This window comes from Akebia trifoliata, chromosome 4 (assembly GCF_017979445.1).
Source record: "Akebia trifoliata isolate Shusen 1 chromosome 4, ASM1797944v1, whole genome shotgun sequence".
NCBI classification, from domain to species: Eukaryota; Viridiplantae; Streptophyta; class Magnoliopsida; order Ranunculales; family Lardizabalaceae; genus Akebia; species Akebia trifoliata.
The window spans coordinates 28497563-28511269 of NC_141378.1; the positions used below are offsets into that span (position 1 = coordinate 28497563).

At 37.5% G+C, this 13707-nt stretch overlaps 1 long non-coding RNA gene across 2 annotated transcripts; it reads right to left on the reverse strand.

Moving 5' to 3' along the window:
- Positions 1–2276: 2276 nt before the first annotated feature.
- Positions 2277–5879, reverse strand: LOC147404669 (uncharacterized). Of its 2 annotated transcripts, none has more exons than XR_015177869.1 (4): positions 5558–5879; positions 3701–3845; positions 2927–3526; positions 2277–2823 (listed from the first exon to the last, which is right to left on the reverse strand). It is a non-coding gene; the product is annotated as an uncharacterized LOC147404669 (long non-coding RNA). The 2 variants fall into 2 exon arrangements; XR_015177868.1 differs by having other exon boundaries at positions 2284–2823; positions 2927–3153; positions 5558–5861.
- Positions 5880–13707: the final 7828 nt, after the last annotated feature.

Here is a 13707-nt window from a genome sequence, read left to right on the forward strand (position 1 = left end):
TTCGTCTTCTCTAGGTTTCTTCTTCGTCCATTCTCTAGGGTTTCAATGTATTTTATAATTTAGGGTGTAACTAGTAAATTTTGGGGTGTCAATATCATGTTTTTTTGGAAATTAAGAAAATGTTGAGGACAAATTTGGAAACAAAATTTGGTTCTCTTCCCTTCCCTCCTCGTCACTCTGATTTTGGGGGGAACAAAATTTGGCAATTTTTCCCTTCCCTTCCCTCCATTTTTCTTCTCTTCCCTCCTAACTTAACAATCCAAACAGGAGAAAGGAAGAGAAAATTGCAAATTTTCTCTTCCCTTCCCTTCCCTTCCCTCCCCTTCCCTCAATCCAAACACAGCGTAAGAGAAGGTCTAAGTCACGGATTTGAACCACCAAATCAACAATAACTCTATCCACATCAAAGGGCATTTAGCTCACTAGATATGATGCCATGTCATCAACATGTGTACTAAAGCTCAATCTCATCCGAAAATCATCAATCTCAACCTGATACCTTTCTGCATCACTACATTTAGAGCCTCACTATCGCTCAAAGCAATATTCATATGATCAATATCAGACTACAACTACTTGGATTGTACCTAGATGTGCTCAATTCGATAGTGGTCCACTCAAAGCTCTTCAATTCGGTTATGGTAGTAGTGTATGTGAAAAACATGTGAACTGAGGCGAGGACCAAAGGTAGAAAGGGGACGATCGTCAATCAAATCTCTGAGCCAAGACTAGTACTAGACATAGTCATGAGAAGTAAATATAAGAGCACGAAGAATCTCAACATTCTGCCAAAGTCTACAAAGCCAATCTTGCAATTGGGTGTCTAAAGAGTCAAAATCACCAATCAAGTCACTAAAGTCTTTAGGGTAATGGACCCCTTGAATGTGACCATACTGGCAAAGGACTTGGAATAAGAAGTAATGAGAAGACCTCGCCAAGCCAATCAAGACTAAGAACTGACAGTTACTAAAGGACAAGGAGGGCTGAGTAGAATGTTGAAAAGATCCTACCCATCTAATCATACCCTCATCCATTGATAAAAAATAAGCACACAAATTCTCTTTCCCAACCACGAAGAATAGGTATTCTCTCGTCGACATCATCGATACTAAATCAGTATTGTAAGAGAAAGAACATTCGATCGCTTCGTTGGAGGAAAGATGGTCAAAAAGCCAAAGCTGTATTCGAATAGGAAGTAACAAAAAAAAAAACAAAAGGGATAAAATCAATAGCAAATTAAAAAAAAAAAAAAAACTAAAACCCATAAAAATTCATAAATTTGAAATATATATATATATGTGTGTGTGTGTGTGTGTTTCCTTACCTGCAAAAGGGGTGCACACCCCGAGAAAAAATGCCACCTCTTGATAGCACAAGCCGTCAAAGCCCGATAGATCTCAACTAAGATCATTGAGCTAATCGACTACTTCCACGAACTAGAGAGATAAAATCGATCAAAGAGGGATCCACAAGTTTATCCTCCATAGGAAATAGTACTTGATTCACAACCATCAAGGTCAAGGCGTTGAATTGAATATCCGGTTTAACACCCAAGAAAGTATGGTCAAAGATAAAGGGTTTGAAAAGCCAAACTAAAATCGAATCCCCATCCAACTTCTCTAGTTTGGACCCTCGCATGCCAATAAATTGAACTACCACATTCCGATAACTAGGTTAAAAAGGGGGAAAAACCACATTGTGGAAAAGTATAACCCAAGAGTCTTTTCCAACTCCTCAATGGTAGGTGAAAGCTCAAACTCTCCAAATCGGAACACATTGGCATTCAGAACCCATCAATCTATCATGGCCTCAATCAAGTCCTATTTTATCTCAACTCCATACAAAGATAAAACAAACCCAAGCTTGTTCTCTCCCACCCAAGCACCTTCTCATCCAGTGACATTGATTGAATCCATTGAGAGGTATAAGTTTCCTTTGAAGAATACAAATTTAAGTTGAGGAAATTAGCCCTTGAAGCGTTGGATCCTTTACCAATCTTGTTATCACGTATTCTTGGAAGGCTCCATTGTTGATTTTGAATAAGGAAGTCTCAATTTCTTGAAGTAAAATCGTGAAATTTCAAGTTTTAAAGTTGCAAAATACAGATTGGGGCAAATTTTAGCCTGGCTGAACTTTAGGTTCGTCCAAGCTAAAATTGTAGCCAAGCTAAAATTTTTGCCTGAAGTTCAATAGAAACTTCAGAATTTCGTCAAAAACTTCATTTTTCGTTCATTTTTTCTTCTCAAATTCAACAACTTGAAAATTTCCCCCCATCATTATTCAATTTAACTTGTTGATCTTACAAGATTCGAGGTTTTCAAAAATAAAATTGAAAGATTAAGTCAAAAAGCAACAAATAGGTAACATGAAATAAATAAAACGCATACGAAGGTTTAAGGTGTGTGTTGTCATTACATTACATAACATTCAAAATATATAATAAGCCCACCATAGCCATCCAAGAATTGGTTTAGTATCACAACGAAACTTCTTAGCCCAGTCTTATTCGAATCAAGAAGAAGTTGATGCAACCGCAACCTCTGGTTCGGGCTCGAGTTCAATCTAAGGCTCGAGATCTGGGTCAGCCGCCTGCTCAGACTCGTCTTTCCCGAAGACCAGTGAAGTAAGAGGTTCCGTGGACCAACTATTCGTATAGTCGACATGGCTAGACCTTGCGGCTTCCTAAGCAGTATTGTCTCCAACAGGATGATATCCTTGAGGACCAAAGTTTCTAACTCGATGTGGCTCAAGAAGCAGTGCTGGACGGTAAGACATTTGGAAGGCACCGAATGGGGTATAAGAAGCACCACTTCCCGAAACCTCCTAAAGACAAAGCAAAAAAAAAATACATATACAGAATAAATATTTGCACATATAGTCAATTTGATTTACTTAATAAATGATAATATCTTCATTTCTCACTAACCCTCTTGTGACACAGGAGGAGGAGGCTGGTATGAGGAACTAACACCCTCTTGAACATTTGGAGCATCCTGCAAGGTAGAGCGACACAATGGAAAGACCTTCTAGGCAAGTTAGATCATCGAGAACTCTCACCAATTCACGATAAATATAGTCAATATAAGATGCATATCGAGCCATCTCCACATTCCTTCTTTCTTCTCATTCCAATGCTTTAGCAAAATCAACATTCTGTAGGGAAAGTAGACAGTAAGAAAGTGGACAAGACAAAAGGATAAATAGAACAAAAGGCAAAGAGGGAAAAAAGAAAAAAAACTAAGCTTCATGTTGATGGATGTACACTCCACCAAACTCTTGGGTGCCATCAAACATCTCGACTGGAGGGAGAAGACATCCAATAGAGGCTTTCCTAAACCATTCATTGTAGTCCCCGAAGAGGACTATTTCCTCCCCAGAAATACTGCCAGAGCTCGCAAGAATACCACTTTCAACAGTCCCAAAAATCATCACTGGTGGTGGATTTCGGGGAATGCGAGGCTCACCAAGACACTGGAAAGAAATGTGCTCTCCCAAGTAATACACATAAGAGAGTACATCAATAAAACTGAGAAAAAACATCATTTGGAAGTCAAGTTGGCAAGTGGCTGCAAAATCTAGGTGACCATAAATGACACTTGGCAACTCAAACGGCCGAGGGTTGATGATTTAAAAAGAAATACAAAAGCGATAAGATCGAGTGAAGGGAAATGATTTGAGAGAAACATATGGTAGTACTTACCTCATAGTGGAAACACCGATCTAAGTTAGCCCGAGTAGACAAACTGTGGCTTTTTTGCATCTTCTTAGGGCAAAGAGCAAATGTCCAACCCATAGGATAGCCAACTCCCTCAAAAGGCATGTGGGGACAATGGAATTGAAAATATCTGTATGAGAACAATTGAAAAATAAGAAAAGTAAGGTACAAAAGGAAAGAATAAAGAGGTAAAGAAAGTATAAATAAAATCACATGATACCACCAAAAATGGTCAAAAGAAGCGGACCGAAACCCCAACACATGATTGTCTCATCATTCCACTAACCGTACAGTCTAAACCCCTAATAAAACTCCCAAAGATCATGCTACCCTAATCAAATTCATGAAGACGATCGATATCACACATGGCAGAGAGAAATATGATGTTGCTAGTTGACTAGTCATCAGAAAAGAAGCAAGCACCAAGCATTATGAGGAACCATCGTTTGAATATAGGGATAAAGTGAGGGTGATCAATCTAAATGGTTGTGTAAACATCATTCTTCAAATACATTTTCTTCAACCAAGTAATGCTCAAATGCCTCGTTTTCAACCATTCACATGCTGGGATAGCTTTAAAATTGAGGAGCCTCGGTATCTCGTCTTCCTCAACACTCTCAAGACGTACAACTAGTCTTCCAAGGCCAATGCAAGTATTATTAACAAAATCCGAGGGATGTATCCGAAGCTCTACATCTGGGAGATGAAAGGTATGAGTCTAAGGAAACTACATTTCCATTAAGATAAGGACCAATTGTTTATCTATCAATAAGTGAGGAATCTCAACAAAAGTGCCAAAGCCTACCAAATGCATCTATGCCCTAAGATTATCAAAAAAACCTGTGAAAATAGTGCAGAAAGTGTACCAACTACCTTTGAACTAACCCTTCAGGATAGGTACCCTAATGGTAGCTCATATACAAATAAAAATATGGCTATTAAGACCAGTCAATAAAGGGGTATCATGGATCTGGGTAATAATCTCGGGAGGAATATTAATCCTTAGCCCCAAAATATCCTTTGAATCACTTATCCCAACATTAGGCCTTACAGGTGGAGGATCACAAATAGCCTCATATTCTTCTACACTGTCTGAGGGTACTTGATTTCTCGCTTCATCCGAACTATTCGAAGAATCCCCCTAAGCAAAAACAACTTTCGTCCCTTTACCCTTGCCAGAAGATCCACCTCTTAAAGCTTGGAAGATATTAAATCGATCCATTTAAAGAGAAAAGAAAGCATGTCAAGTGTTAAAAGCCAACCAAGAGTCATACCAAAAAGCAAAAAACAAAAAAATTAAAAAAATAATTTCATGCCTTATTCAATTCACATCCCAAGCCAATTGCCCCAAACCCATGCCCATCCTGTTGAAGCATTTTGCCAAACACGTGGCATGCTTGACATGAAATAACAATCCCAAGAAAATAAAAATCCCACCCAAATGTCCTAAATCCCTACCTAGGCGCATTCAATACCTTACCTATCCCCAAACCTTATCATTTCTCCAACTTATTTTATTAAGACATTTCATCAAACACGTATAGTGTCGAAATGAAATAGCATCGCCAAAGCCATTAAATCATCCTCGAACCCACCCTAATCCATTAACCCAACTTCAATACACTTCATACACCCATTAAATCCAGAAATTCAACTCAATTTACAAAATAAATAAATAAAAATTCCCAATCCATAACCCATTTTCTCCCCCCCCCCCAATCCAACCCGATTGTGGCTCAAATATCCGATTCCTTTGGCAATCAACCCTATCAAAGCATGATACTCACAAATTCAAGAAAATTGATCAAGAAAAATTGAAGAGAATCATGATTGATCACTTACCTCGCGAAGAAATTCTAATTTCAATGGTTAAATCGGTCAAAAGTGTCGATTCATAGAATCAAACCGTCAAAATCGAACAATCTTTGTGGTCTTGAGGATGATTGAAGGTCAAGTTCAAATTAACAACATTTTTTCAAGGTCAAAAGTCAAGGTTCGGTGGAGAAAATTTGGGAAAATTTCAAATTCGATCCATGCAAATTGAGCAAATAAGGCTCAATTGGCTTTTAAAGGAGTCTCGCCAAACTTGGAGTTTGGCCAAGTAAAAATTTATGCCTGGCCGAACCTCAAGATCGACCAAACCAAATTTTAGTTGACCAAAGCCCAAGTTCGGCCAAACGACAAAAAATTTCAAAAAAACTTAAAATTTTCAAAAAAAATGCAAAAATATATATTAAAAATTCTCAATATTCAAAAAAAGAAAAAAGAAAAATTACGAGCAAGAATGCAAATACCTAAAAAAAGAGAGAGGAGCAAATCAGGTTGATTCAAGAATCCTCATCCATCAACGGACGTTTGATCACCAAGAAATTTCCTAAGTTAAGCTCAGTCTTGGAAAGTTTATTTAACTCTAAATGCAAATTCAATTTTTACCAAGTGAACGCATATTGAAGTTTTCATCTTCAATTTTTTTTTATCAAATAGTTTCAAGAGCCCTGCATTGCACTACGAAACTTGTTCTCTTCGAAAGCTTTGAAAGCCATACATCGTGCCGAGAATACTAGAATTAAGTCTAATCCCTATTAGATCTCGAGTGTGGGAATACCAACATTATATTTTAACAAACTCAATTTGAGTTCACTAAAGTAAGATGTGAGCAAGCAAGTGTGCTCGAACTCGACTAGGCAAAAAAAAAGAGAGTTAAAGTTTACGTCTTTGTGATTCATTGCACAGAACTCTCACGAAGAGGAGTAGTTGTAGATACCCCATTTTTTTGCCTAAGTCGAGCCAAAAAACATTAAAATTTCTTGAGAATGGACTCGACATGAAGATTTTCAAACACAATTTTAGCCAGAGGATCAAAGTAGTGATTCATTAATTGGAAAAGGCCCAACCTAGTTAAATTTAAGCCTTGTTGAACCTGAAGTTTGGCCAGGGTTAAATCTATGCCTAGCTAAACTTCAAGTTAGACTAAACAGTTAGAACAACTATTAGATCCATATACATTTGAATTTTCTTAAGAAAAATGATCCCTTAACCCTTCCTTTTAGTAGCTTATTTTTCAAGAAGTCTTTATTTAATCCTTTCTATCCTTCCATCCTTTGCAAATATCACATAGCTCCTCTGGCATTCAATGAAATTTTGCCAATTTTCAAAACCAATGAAACATTTGTTCACCCTAAAGAATTCTCTAGAACTTCTACCCAATAACCAACCTATCCCTAGTTTGTTAGAGATTTTCTCAAGAAAAGTGATCAAATAGGCCAAAAACTTATTATCTAATTACATGCTATTTGACTTGGTTCCCTTCCTATTGACTCAAGGTCAAGGTCAAGGTCTTAGTCTTAGGACCATTCTAACCTCCATCAAGAATTTTCTATAACTTTTGGAATTTTACCATCATACCCATTGATGATCAAAATTGGTGAAACTCAACAAGAAGATAAAAACCATCAAGGCCAAGGTTATAAAAAGTAATTGTGATTTTTCATTAAGATTTTTCTTATAATATTTGGGTAATCAAGGTTTTTGGCCAAGTTTACCCCCAAGGATCTCTCAAAATCCTATAAATAAGAAACTTTTCCAAGAAAAATAGGATGATCCATTTTGTGATCCAAAATTCTGCCCAAATCCCGTTTTACTCTCCCAAGCCTCCCTATTCTCTCAAACCTCTCCCAAAATCTAAAAACAAAAAAAATCAAGAGGAAGAAGAAGAAAAAAAAGACTAAGGTGGGGTTAAATCCTCCATTCCCCCATCTAATCTCCCCCTTTATATTACTCTCCCTTATTTAATTTCAAGTCTTTTTTATTTAAATGTTTTTTAGTTAATAATGTAGTTTATTTATTCTTAGCCTTAAGGTTTGGGGAGAGAGAGAAATTCCTTTATAAGGTAATCTTTATAGAAGAAATAGCAGAGCTATTTTTCAATGAATATTTTCCCACACTTTTATTGATGTATAAGAGCTGACTTGTATACATAGGTAGGAAAAACTATTTATGGCAATGTACATAAATTTGGCTAAAACTATGCAACAGTTACAAATATACAAAATTGATTTTGAATGATCTTGCTTGATTGTAGGCTAAATGTGCTCTGTTCAATCTTGGCCTTGATTCTTGCAATCTGTCTTTATACGCCCCCGCAAGATTGAGCTTCCATCAGCAAGCCCAATCTTGTTTCCCAAGATTTCGGTTCTTTGTCTTGACAATGGCTTTGTCAACAGATCAGCCAATTGGTCTTGTGTACGAACATGTCGAACTTGAAGAGAACCACATTGAACCAGATCATAAATAAAATAGAGATTGATTTGTATATGTTTCATGCGCGAATGTTGGACCGGATTGAAACTTAGATGCGTAGCACCAAGGTTATCACACAGTAATAAGGGAGCTGCTTTTAGTGGAAATCCCAACTCGTGAAGAAGTCCATGAAGCCACATTGTCTCGAATGCCCCATTGGCAAGGGCTTGATATTCAGCTTCGGTGGTGGATCTTGCAACTGCTCTTTGTTTCTTTGAGCTCCATGAAATGGGATTTGGGCCTAAGAAGCTGATATAGGCAGATGTGGAGGTTCGATCATCAACATTTCCAGCCCAATCGGCATCGGAGTAGGTGATTAAAGCTGGAGGTCCAGATTTGGTGAGTTGTATACCATGGAAAATGGTTTGCTTTAAGTACCGAATAACCCTTTTTGTTACTGTGAAGTGAGTGGTGGAAGGCTTGTGCATGAATTGGGACAACTTGTTGACCGCGAATGAAATATTTGGACGCGTTAAAGAAAGACACTGTAAGCTACCAATAATTCTTCGAAATTATCTACTATCCACATTTGCCGTGCCATCAAGTAACTTAAGAGACTGAGTTGTTGAAAGAGGAGTTGAGACATTTTTGGCGCCACTCATGTTGGTATTTGATAATAGCTCTCGAATGTACTTGTGTTGTGAGAGAAAAAGTCTTGCTTGAGTAGGTACAACTTCCACACCAAGAAATAAATGAAGTAGACCCATATCCTTAAGAGAAAAACACTCTCCCAGTTTCTTGATAATTGAAGCCACAAATTTTTTGTTATTTCCTGTAATCACAAGATCATCGACATACACCAAGAAATAACAGATTATAGAATCCTTTCTATAAATAAATAGGGATGAATCAGCCTTGAAATTTTCAAACCCAAGCTCAAGCAGTACATTTTTCAGTGTAGTGTACCAAGCCCGAGGAGCTTGTTTAAGGCCATATATTGCTTTTTTAGCCTGCAAATATGATTGGGTTTAGATAGATCTTTGAACCTCGGGGGTTGCGTCATATATACAGTCTCAGATAATGTACCATGTAAAAAGGCATTATTAACGTCCATTTGTCTTAACTCCCAACCATTCACAACAGCAATGGACAAAACCGTTCTAACTGTGGCTAGTTTAATTACTGGACTGAAGGTCTCTTTGTAATCAAGTTCTGGATGTTGATTGTAACCCTTTGCAACTAAGCATGCTTTGAATCGATCCACTGACCAATCATATTTTCTCTTTACCCTGAACACCCACTTGCAGCCCCCTGGATTACAGTTCAAAGGAATTGGCACTAAATCCCAAGTTCCATGTTTCATGAGAGTTGTAAGCTCACTTGACATAGCATCATGCCACTGTGGTTGAGATAAAGCCTGACTCACACAGGTTGGTTCAATGGTCTCAGGTGTAGACACCCCATTTTTGCATCCACCTGATTAATCAACTTGTCAACCTGATCGCAATGATTCCCAATGATGGATGTTATTTCCATTGCTTTATTTTGTTACCAAAACTATTTCAGAAATCCGGATGAGGTATCTCGAACTGACAAAACTGTAGAAATCAAGCTACGCTAGGAAAATACGACTCCAGAAACATAGAAATCATCATCTTGTAGACAAAAAGAAGTTTCGCGATAAAAATCACTAAAAAAATGATCAAATTACCAAAATACCCCTAACATCAAAACAACCCTAGAGCCTACATTACGCTTAGGAAAACCCTTTCGAACACATAAAACAACAAATCGGAACCAAATAAATCATTTCGCCAATTTTCACAAAATTTAACAAAATTACGAAAATACCTCTCATAAAGTTCACGACCATTCCACACAAAAAATTTCATAAATAACACAAACCAATATTTCCATTGAATTCCTTATGAAAAACCGATTCCAAAACATCCTGGAATATTGAAAACCGACTTGAAACACAAAAAGTCCTCTTTGGGGGCAAAACGATAATTTCACAATTTTTATAATTAAAAATTTTGAAATTAATAAATAAAACATTAAATAATTAAAGTGAAACATTAATGAATTAATTTTAAATTTTAAATTAAAAAAATCGATCAATCAGACTCTCAGGCAAAATTGTTGAGGGTTCACAAGATATTTCTTCAAGGACCCCTCCATTTGGGGGTCCAAAGAATTAAAGATATAATAGAGGGGGGTTCTCCAAAAAATTAAATTCAACCAAGCAAGACAAAATTCAAGGTATTAAAGTAAATCAAGTAAGACTAAAGTCAAAATTAAAGTCAATTAAGTAAGACTAAATTCAAGATATTAAAGTCAATCAATTAAGACTAAAGTCAAAATCTTAAAGTCAATCAAATAAGACCAAAAGTCAAAATCCTAATAGAGTTCTAATTAAATAATAACTCTATTTAATAGAGTTCTAACTAAAATATAACTCTACTTAAAACAATTCTAATTAAAATACAACTCTACCAAAAATATATCTAATTAAAATATAACTCTAACTAAAAGAATTACAATCGAACACTAATTCTATCTAAATCAACCCTTAAAAAATCTATAAATAGCGGTACTCACACCCTATTTTCGTATAAAATCATAAACCCTAAGAGAAGTAGGTCAAAAAGCCTCCCTAGCCTCCCATAAACCCTAGTTTTTGAGTCCCAACTCCTTACCTAACACCCACACTTCGATTTTAGCCTAAAAAATACCTAAAAACCCTTCAAAAACACCCCAAAATGTATAAAAAATTCGAAGAATCCAGATCTAAAAAAAGAGATACCTTGCCTCGGAGATCAGAAATCAGATCTGGAGACAAAACGAAGCAAGAAGTACGGTACAAGGAGCAGTTTTGTCGGATCTGAGGGAACAAGATCTTTGCGTATCGAAGGTAAAATTTCTATTTTTTTATCTAGGTTTTGTTATTAGCAATGTAATCTTATTTGGGATAAGTAGAGACTGGCATTGGCCGGGTGGGGTTGGTGCCTAACACCTTCCAACCCCGTAATGTGATCCCCGAATTCAGTTTTTCTTCAGTAGATTAGTTTTTTATCTGTTTAGAGTCAGTATCCGGTTCCTAGACCGTAATAACTAGGTGGCGACTCCCAAACCTCAAGGGTCAAAAGCGGATCCGAGCACCCCGCGGATTGAGGGCGCTTTCATCAGGAAGGGGATGTTTAGACACGGAATTGAGTTGTTTGGATTTAAAAATTTTGTTCATAGAGTGAATGGTCATTCGATAAAGTCGTTGAACAAGTGGGTTTGAGAAGATTTGAGTATTTGGATTTTGGGAATTTTTGGCCTATCCTAGTATTTGTTCAACAGGTGAGGGGTGAGGAAGCAATGAGTTTGAATCATGCAGACAAGTATTGGGATTAGATCTAGGAGATGATGAATTATGACCTGACTTTTCAGATGAAATTTGAAGTGAAGAAGAAAGAGGGTTGACGAGATTACTTGAGAAGGATGTGTCGACGGCGTCTTCACATTCCGAAGTCATTGATGCAAGTAACAGTGCAGACGGTGTTGGCGAGGGCACGGGTGTGACCTAGGCATCAAAGAACAGAGTGACATTTTGGGATTGTGGTGTTTTGCTTTTTGGTTTGGTAGAAGAAATAATGGGTGTGTTTGGTTCGTCAAATAGCACATGCCTGGAAATGTAAATCTTGTGAGTTTTAAGGTCAAGAAATTTGTAGGCACTTTGGGTTTGAGAATACCCGAGAAACACACAAGATGAGGATTTAGGCTATATTTTATGAGTGTTGTAAGGTCGGGTAAGTGGGTAACAAAGACACCCAAATTTTCTTAATTTGAGGTAGTTTGGTTTTTGACTAAAACGAGCTTCCAAAGGAGAAATGTTTTGAATAAGAGAAGTTGGTTGCCTATTGATGAGATAGGAGGCTGTTTGAAAAGTGTGAGGCCAATATGAAAAATGTAGCGATGCATCATGGAGAATAGTGAGACCCGTTTCAACAAGATGACGGTGACGACGCTCGGAAATACCATTTAGTTGTGGGGTGTGTGGGGCAGTGGTATAGTGACCAATACCACTGACCAATAAGAAAGATTTTAAAGTAATGAATTTCCCACCATTATCAGAATAAAAATTTTTTATTTTGGTTTGGAAGCGTGCTTCTAGAAATTTTTTGAAGTGAGGAAAAATTGCAAACACCCCGGATTTTGTAGCCATTGGATAGAACCACATGTATTTTGTGAAGTGGTCAACCAAAATAAGGTAATAACGTGATTCGTCGATTCCAGTGTAATATGCGGGGCCCCAAACATCAGTGTAAATAAGTTCAAGTGGTGCATGACTTTGAAGACTATTAGTATGAAAAGGTTGTTGATGTGCTTTATTAATGGAGCATGAACTACACAATTGAGAATTATTTTTTGTTTTGACAACGGAAAGAGAACAATTCTTAACAAGATGTTGGATTATTCTAAGAGATGGATGCCCAAGGTGCTTGTGCCACCCATCAATTGAGGTCTGTTCATGCACATTAGCAACCATTCTGGAGGTGGGAGACATTGTTGATTTCGAAAAAATGTAGACACCATTTTCACATGCTCCTCAAAGTAGAATCGCCCCCGTGATCTTGTCTTTCACAAAGAAATGAAAAGGGTGAAATTCAACAACAACATTATTTTGTTTGGTAAGATGATGAATTGAAATTAAATTTTTGGAAAGGTTTGGAACACAAAGAGTATCACTCAAAATAAAAGTGCGTTTGGGTGAATGTAATTTCAAAGAACCAATGTGTGAGATAGTTAAACCTGACCCATCACCAATAATTACTTCATCAGTACCATCATATTCATTGTGAATGGACAAATTTGTAAGATCACCCGTTATATTGTGAGAGGCTGCTGAGTCCATGAGCCAAGTTTTGTTTTTTCTGTTAGAAGAGGTTATGCAGTTGGTGGTGAACTCATTGGACTGAAGCTAAGGACAATACTTTGCGGTATGGCCCATTTGTTCACAAAACTGACAACGCGGTGTGTAACGTTTCTGGTTGTTATTGGGCTTGCCAAACCCATAGTTGGAGTGACGTCCATCACGTTGGTGATCATTAGATTGACGAGCTGAGTTTTGGCATTGGTTACGTTGAGACGTGTTCGGTTTATAAGTCTTCTTTGAGAAGTCACCCCTAGACGAAGGTTTTCCTTTGTTTGTGTAGTTAGCCGTCATCACCATCTGCTGAGTAGTAGCCTCTAAACGCTGAAGATAGGATTCGTGACCTACCAAGAAGTTGTGCAGCTCTTTAAACATCAATAGACTCTCCCATGCTCTGATCGGGACAGCGATCTCACGAAAATCAGGCCCTAACCCATTCAAGACATAGAGGGTTAAATCGTCATCAGAAATTGGATGATCGATGATGGTGATTTCATCCGCCAGAGCCTTCACAGCATGCTAATAGTCAGAAATTGACCTATTTCCACACTGAATCAAGGTAAGTTCCTCCTTGAGTTGCATAGTCCGTGTTCTAGATCGGCTAGCATATAACGTTTTGAGTTTATTCCAAGTCTCGTGTGATGTTTCTGTGGTAGCTATGGGCGGTGTAATTGTGGGAAATGTAGAGGCTAGGATGGCAATGAGGATAAGTTTATCTTGTCGAACCCAATGAGTTTTGTTGAGTTCGATAGTTGAAGTGCCGACTGGAGAAGGGCAAGAAGATATGCCATTGACATAGTCAAGCAAATCATAGCCAATAAGGAGGGCTTCG